The sequence below is a fragment of the Neofelis nebulosa genome, chromosome 6, assembly GCF_028018385.1.
Source record: "Neofelis nebulosa isolate mNeoNeb1 chromosome 6, mNeoNeb1.pri, whole genome shotgun sequence".
Lineage (NCBI taxonomy): Eukaryota > Metazoa > Chordata > Mammalia > Carnivora > Felidae > Neofelis > Neofelis nebulosa.
The window spans coordinates 104,595,941-104,603,816 of NC_080787.1; positions in this window are offsets into that span (position 1 = coordinate 104,595,941).

Here is a 7,876-nt window from a genome sequence, read left to right on the forward strand (position 1 = left end):
GGTGGGTCTTTGGGAAGTTATTAGGTCCTATTCATGAATAGGATTGCTTCCTTTATACAAGAGACCCCAGAGAGCTCTCCCCTCACCATAGGCATGCTCAGCGAGAAGGCTATATTCTATGAACCAGGAAGGTGTCCTCACCGAAACACAACCATGCTACCATGCTGATCCGGGGGCTCCCAGCCTCCACAACTGTGAGAAATAAATTTCTGTTGCTTATTAGCCACCCAGCCTTGGTATTCTGTTATAGCAGCCTGAGCTAAGATGCTAATGCCCATAGTCCACGGAGGCTAGTTGCCTACTGTGGCAGGAGAGGGCTGTTTGTTAGTCCACCGTGTGTGTTTGTGTCTCTCCTAACCTGTCCGTTCCATTTGATTGTATTCCAACAGTTATACATTTTGACTGCCTATTATTAAAGCCAGCAATGCAAGAATACCCAAGAAAGTGGAATGTGTTACCAATGAAAATCTCACTGCTCTGGAAAAACTCAATGAAGGAAAGGTGTTTTAAAAAGAGTTGCTAAATTATATTTGATAGTTCTCAAGAATCTAGAAGGATTCTTGAATCAAGATGCTATGGACGGTCTTTAAAGTCTTGTTTTGCTAAGGTAACCCAAATGCTACAACATAGAGGATATATTCTGTGAGCGGTTCGCCAAGCAAGGGACAAGACAGCATTCTAACCGGCAAATCCATATTCAAAGACCATGCAGGCACTGGCCAAACAAAAGGACTGGTGAGTGAAAGCACATTTTAAAGATTCCTGTTAGAACACAATGTTTGCTGTATATATGTACCATTTGGGTGTGTGATCCCCGTTTTTGTCCGAATGCATTACCGCCCTCTACTGGTCAGGAGGAAGGGACGCCACCCATGGATCCCGTGGAAGCCCCACCCACTGTTTAGTTTCGGAGCATCTATTTTCACTTAGAATGTTCAGATTTCCGGTTAAAATGCTGGCTGAAAATGTAGCCGTGGTTCCGTCAATATAATGGCATTGTTTTACATCGAAAGTATTTTCATGTATTTATAGAAGAACGTTTTATAATTGGGTGATGAACACCCTCACTCCACCCCCCCCCACACACGATTTTATTGCCTTTTAATTACACTCGGTAACATTTTAAAATAGATGTTGATTTCAGAGGCAGTGGCTTTCCCAAAGTACAGCTTCTATTCTTTGGTGCCGCCATTCACAGTGACAATGCGAAATCAAAATGGTTCTGACTAACGAAAGGGTCCATCTTGCAATGAATGGGAACAATAACGTGCGTGCTATCGAGAGCTCGCTCCTCGCACATCACAGGACTTTTTGCAGGGAGGGAAGAGCGTTCTTGAAGGGACGTAGGCGATGCGGCAGCCTTGGCGAGATGGCGGCGGGCTCCTCCCACCTCTGCGGCAGCGTCACAATCAATAATGCAGGGCTCTGCGGCACAGCCGCGCCTTCTTCCTCCACCGCGCCCGCAGCGCGCGCGGGGAGGCTGCTACGTTAGCCCACTGCGCCATCTAGAGTCCGTCCGTGCTCATTGCAGGTTGGCCCTGGAAGGTCAGACACTGCCATCTGGGTGGTGCGTGGGGCAACGCGTAGCCTTCAAGAGGGGATCGAATTTAAAAACGCGAAGAAAAATCGAGCGTGCGGCTTATTAGTTTGCCTGCAAGGTGAATAATTTTAAGGCTAGAAATTCCAAGTGCCAATCGTGTAAACTTGAATAATGGCTAGCAAGCATCTGCCATTTTGGGGGTACCAGGGCTATGCCGAGGAGTCTCATCAGTCTTCACTTTCACGTGACACAGCCTCGTAGGGAAAAATCCGTGTAAGCATACACCCAGTTAAATTTGAACTTCTGGTCAACCACGAACAACATTTTTTGTGTAAGTATGTCCCATATATAGTTGAAATTTTTAAGCGGGCATCCTATTATTTTTATTAGCTAAATCTGACATCCCTATAGGGAAACAGATGATTGCAGTACAGGCCCAGGGGTGGTGCACAAAAGGTTTGAGGAACTTTGGGGTGCTGATTGGGATGGCTTCTCAGGGGAAAGTCACTTATGCAAATGGTTCGCCAGACCAGCAGACGGTGGACAGGGTTCTCCCGGTAGGGCAGCATAAGAAAAGGCAAGAGGCTGGGGGCGTGGAGGGGAAAGCTCACAGCACAGCAGTTTTGTGCCCCTAGAGCACAGGGGTGAGGAGGGGACAGGCCCAACGGGAGCTTGCTGCAACACAGAGGGCCTCTACCGTGTTACCCAGGAGCTGGATTTCCTCCTGTATGCAAGGGGGAGTGAAAGAAAGGTTTCTCTTCTTCCTCCCTTTCTTCCCTTCCTTCCCTTCCTTTCCGATTTTCTTTTTAAGTAGTCTCTACACCCAGCATGAGGCCCAAACCCACAACTGCAAGATCAAGAGTCCCATGCTCCACCTACTGAGCCAGCCGGGCGCCCTGAAAGAAAGGTTTTGAGTAGGAGAGTCACATGGTCAAATTTGTTTTTAAGGAGGTAAATCTGGCACAGAATTGAGGATGAAACAGGGGGGTTAAGAAGCCCAGAAGAGGGGTTGGGGGAAGGCTGTCTAAGGTCAGTGAGAGCTAATAAGTAGTAGAACTTGGATGTGAACTGGGGTCTTCTGGCTCTAAGTCCAACCTGGCCAAGGGGCCTGCCCTTTCATTGGATTAGGATTCCCACCTGCAATCATTTTTTTTTTTTAATTTTTTTTTCAACGTTTTTAAATTTATTTTTGGGACAGAGAGAGACAGAGCATGAACGGGGGAGGGGCAGAGAGAGAGGGAGACACAGAATCGGAAACAGGCTCCAGGCTCCGAGCCATCAGCCCAGAGCCTGACGCGGGGCTCGAACTCACGGACCGCGAGATCGTGACCTGGCTGAAGTCGGACGCTTAACCCACTGCGCCACCCAGGCGCCCCTGCAATCATTTTTAAGATCACGAATGCCATACCACGTTGTGCATGCTGCTCTTCTCTGAAAGATGAGCTCCACCCACATTTGGAAATAGGGGAAAGAACCCCATCCTCGCCTTCTCTCCTCTCCTGCTTCTCATGTGGCATCCTTGGTGCCTGCCTCCAATTAACTCAACCCGCTTTCCCACGCAAACCGGACTAGCACGGCCAAGCGACAAAGAGAATTAGATCCCTCTGAGGTATTTGGTCTTGTTTTCCTTAGGCCACAGCGTCACTTTTTGATGCCCTGGGAACGAGCCGAGGGCACCTGCTTCTTTTCTAAAGACGCTGCTGCGAGCCCCCACGCAGATGGCAGGGCCAGGTGTTTTGTGGTTGTTAGGGGCTGCTTGTTCTTGGATATGGTTCGCTAAAAGCTGGACGGGAGGGGGCCGCTGACAGTGGCTTAGCATAGGGCAGCCACTCAGAGAACAGAATGCACAGGTGTTGGTAGACCAGGCTCGCGCAGGTTAGTGGAGGAAGCAGTGAAAATACACCTGCTCTCTCAGGCTGTGCCGCAAAAATCACGGCGCAATCTTGAGGCTGGAGCTTTGTAAAAAGATTGGGATACGTTTAAGATGAAGACATAAAAGGGGGCACATGGGTGTCTCAGTTAAGCCTCCGAGTTGGGCTCAGGTCATGATCTCACGGTTTGCGGGTTCGAGCCCCACATTGGGCTCTGTGCTGTCAGCTCAGAGACTGCTTGGGATTCTCTTTCACCTTCTCTCCCTGCCCCTGCCTCACTTTTGCTTTCTCTTTCAAAACAAACGAACAAACTTAAAAAAAAAAAAAGAAGAAGAAGAAGAGGGGCACCTGGGTGGCTCAGTCGGTTAAGCGTTTGACTCTTGGTTTCAGCTCAGGGCAAGATCTCACGGTTTGTGAGTTCAAGCCCCACGTCGGGCTGGCTGCTATCGGCACAGAGCCTGCTTCGGATCCTCTGTCTCCCTCTCTCTCTGCCCCTCCACAACTTGTGCCCTCTCAAAAACTAGTGAGCATTAAAAAAAAAAAAAGATGAAGACATGTAGGAAAAAGGTAAGAAGTGCAATAATTAGTAATAGTTAGAAAATGAGCATAAAAAGATGCAGTGACTACATGTATACAAAATGATAGTCGTGCTTCGCTATGGTAGTAAGAGTGTGATTTTAAAAGGAGTCCTTTTAATGTTTATTTATTTTTGACACAAAGACAGAGCATGAACGGGGGAGGGGCAGGGAGAGAGGGAGACACAGAATCCAAAGCAGGCTCCAGGCTCTGAGCTGTCAGCACAGAGCCCAACGCGGGGCTCAAACTCACAGACCTGGAGATCATGACCTGAGCTGAAGTCGGACACTCGACCTACTGAGCCACCCAGGCGCCCCTTAAAAGGAATCCTTTTAAATGACCAACAAATGTTCATTGAACACCTGCCATGTGCATGTCCTTCCGCACTGTTATGCCTGCGGTAGCCATCTGGCTGGAAAAATTACTGAATTATTAGCGATCGGGTTGCAGGCCCTGCTGGGAGAGGGCAGTGAACCAGAGGCGGTGGTGCAGAGGTCCCCAGCTTCCATTTTGGTTCTGAGGCCTGTGAATTTTCAGGGAAGAGAACCCAGTCAGGGAGCATAGCAATCTTGTGAGACTTAGAGGGTTTGTAGCAAGCATGACGGACTCTACAAGTCATGTAGCGGAGTGTAGGAAACGTCCATTTTCTTCAAGTTAAAATTAAACACTTATTAAATTAAATTAATTGATTAAACTTTAATTAAAATTAGAATTAAAATTAAAGCAGGCTCTGAACCACCCCCTGCCCCGCCCCGTCTCCTTGCCATCTGGAAAGAAATTTATTCCGAGCTATCATTGGTGCGTTCTTTGAGGCCTCCAATACCAGCGCAGACACCATCAGAGGCTGAGAAACAAGCCAGGAGGCCTCGCTGGTGCCCAGGAAAGAGGCCAGGTCCCCAGTCTTCGCTTTCCGAGCTCCCCGCCCACATACCCCCATACTCCGGGTCTGCGCGGGCACTGGAGGCTTTGCAGGCGCACAGACATCTGCAGGACGCTGGCTGATTGCAGAGCCCCAGCCCTGGGTCTGCTTCCAGAAAGCACCGTTGAACACCGAGTCCCTCTGGGCTAGGAGGCTGTCACTGCTATGGCCTGAGCGGCCATGTGGCCTTGCTCGTGGCCTCCTCAGAAGCCAAACAAAAGATGTACCCATTCTGCGGTGTTGCCTTGAGCATCAGGCGAGTCGGTGCGTACACAGCCCCCAGCACAATGAAGGGACCCCTGAGCCCTCACTGTTAGCGGTTACATTCCATCCCGTTTCACCCATGCGAACGCGGACCCTCCCTCGCAGCGCACTTTCAGCGTGTTCCTGTAACCAACAGGGTCTCCCTCCCACAACTGCCACGAGAGGGGAGAAAGGAAGAAGGTGTGGGTTTGGACCTTTGCCTGTCTGGGCGGCTGATCGTCCCAGGGGAAGGGAATGTTCTAGTTGTGATGATGCTCCTTCCTGATAGCAGGATTTGGGGAATCTGGTGGGAAGGGCAAGTGGGCTGTGCTCTTAGCAGATGCAGGTCGTCACCATCAGAGATGAACGTTTTGCCGGTGGAAAGAGCACTGGAGCCGGAGTCTTCCCCAGCTCTCCAGCCGGCTTCAGCTCTCAACTCTCTAAGTGCCATTTCCTCAGAGATGTCCTCTCTGCTCCCTGGTCTCAATTAGCTCCTCCCTGTCATTCTTTCTTGGACTCTCTTGTTCTTTGTTATTAGCCTTTACTCAGTTTTTAGTTATGGATACTTTGTGTGTGTGTTTGGCGACTTCTCTCCCAGTAGATTATATATAGCTCTAGAGGGCAGGGATTAAGTGTGTTTTATTGACCAAGTACAATCACTTAACTTCAAGTTTTTACTATGTCAAATGAGGAAGGTTAATACTGCTTTTGCCTACCTCACTGAGCTGTGAAATTAATAAAGATAATAATGTGAAACTTCCTTGTAAATCATAAAACATGATGCAAATATTAGCTCTGCTCAGCGCCATGTCCGTTTGAATGCACATCCCAAGCTTGTGCATCGGGCTCCTGGACAGATTGAGCATTTTGTTAGATGAGATAATAAAGGAAAGTGCTCAGTACAGGACGCACCCCACGGTAGCTCTTATTGTCGGAAGTCGAAGAGGACAGCCCCAACCTCTAAAAACGTCATATTCCCTTAGTCCACCTGTAGTAGGCTTGAAATAGTTAACTAGATGCATGCCCACGGTTGGGGACGTGTAAACGTGTGACAGTGAGTAACCCCAAACCAATCAATTCTGTACACTTCAGTGGGGGAGGGGGCTCAAAGTTATCAGCCAAGATGTTCCTTTCCTCCCAAGACGCAAGGATAGTGAGTAGGATGCCTTCCCCCGCCCTGTGCAGAGAGATTACAGAGGGAGGGAAGACATTTCCAGAAAGATGGCAGCTGCTTTCAGAATTTCACAGAGAGCGAATGGGAGGAGCATGCACAGATAGGGGCAGTGTCACATTCGGAACCGTGGGTGCTGGGGCAGGAGGGATGGAGTTGACCAGTACGCTGGTCCTCAGCCGGGGCTCCTTTGCTTTGGATGGACCAGCTAGGAGATGAGAAAAAATCCATTCCGATGGCCAGTGTGGGACATGAATCACTGAGGCTGGGAACTCAAAGATCAAACAGTCTTAAGCCAGAAAGAATAGATTGGATTGGACCAAAACAGACACATTTTCCTTCACTAGGTCTTTCTCAGGTTTAATCCTGTTTCTTAGGGAGGAAAGCTAAGGAATTGACATCACAACCACACTGGGTATTCCTTGCTGTTTGGTGCGATTATAATTATGGTTTAATTGACTACTTAGTCATCTGTGTGGAGTTTGTTTGCACCTTATGGAGTTCCTGGCTCTCTGAAGCCCCCAGATTCCCTGTTGTTGGCAGAGGGCCCAGATTTTACCCAGCTCCTTGGCACTAGGCTTTACTTACTGTGTCTTTGTTTTTCTTAATGTTTTTGATTTTGGAGAGGGGGAGAGGGGGAGAGGGGGAGGAGTAGAAAGAGAGGGAGACACAGAATCTGAAGTGGGCTCCAGGTTCTGAGCTGTCAGCACAGAGCCTGACAAGGGGCTCAAACCCACGAACCATGAGATCACGACCTGAGCTGAAATCTGATGTTCAACGAACTGAGCCACTCAGCCACCCCAACAGTCTTTGTATAGCTGTGACTGCTTGAACGAAACAAAGGTGAGCAGAACACCTAGCAGAGGTCAGGTAACAGAAAAGACAGGGTGTGTAAAGGGTCAAAGAGAACAGAGATAGGCCTTGGGATGGGGGCAGGATGGTGGGCCAGACATGGGGTCCATGAGAGGACAAAGCCCCAATGCAAAGGCACATCAAGATGCATAAGCCAAGACCAAGGCTGAGAAGGTGGGATGAACAAAGGTCACACACAACTGAACACAGGAGGAGATGGGCTGGTGGCCGCACACACCACAGAGGTGAGATTTAGGAGGAGGAGGGGCACAGACCTGTCATAAAAATTTTTTTCTTCAATCTTAATTTGTTCAGTGATTGCTAGCAGCGTAATTGTTTTATCTTAGCCCAAAAAGATTGGGGTTAACTTCATCTGTCATGGGGCCATGGCCCCAGAGAGGGCCTTCTCTCAGGCCGGATACTCTAGGTGCCCCCCCATGTTCCATCTCCAGTTTTTCCAGTCCTGAGCCAACTGGTGTGAGGAACGCGCCGGGATGAAGTGTAGGGCACCGTGGGGGGGTCTGAGGGAAAATCAGGAGCCGTTGGGGGTGGGGGGTTTCAGGGAAGGCCTTTGGCACCCCGTTTTCGTTGTGAAGGGAGAACTCCAGAACAGGCTGTGGTTGGGGCTGGGGGAGCAGAGACCAGGCCAGCGCTCTGTGCTCCAGGGCCTGGGAGAGAAAGGGCCTGGGGCAGGGCAAGCCTAG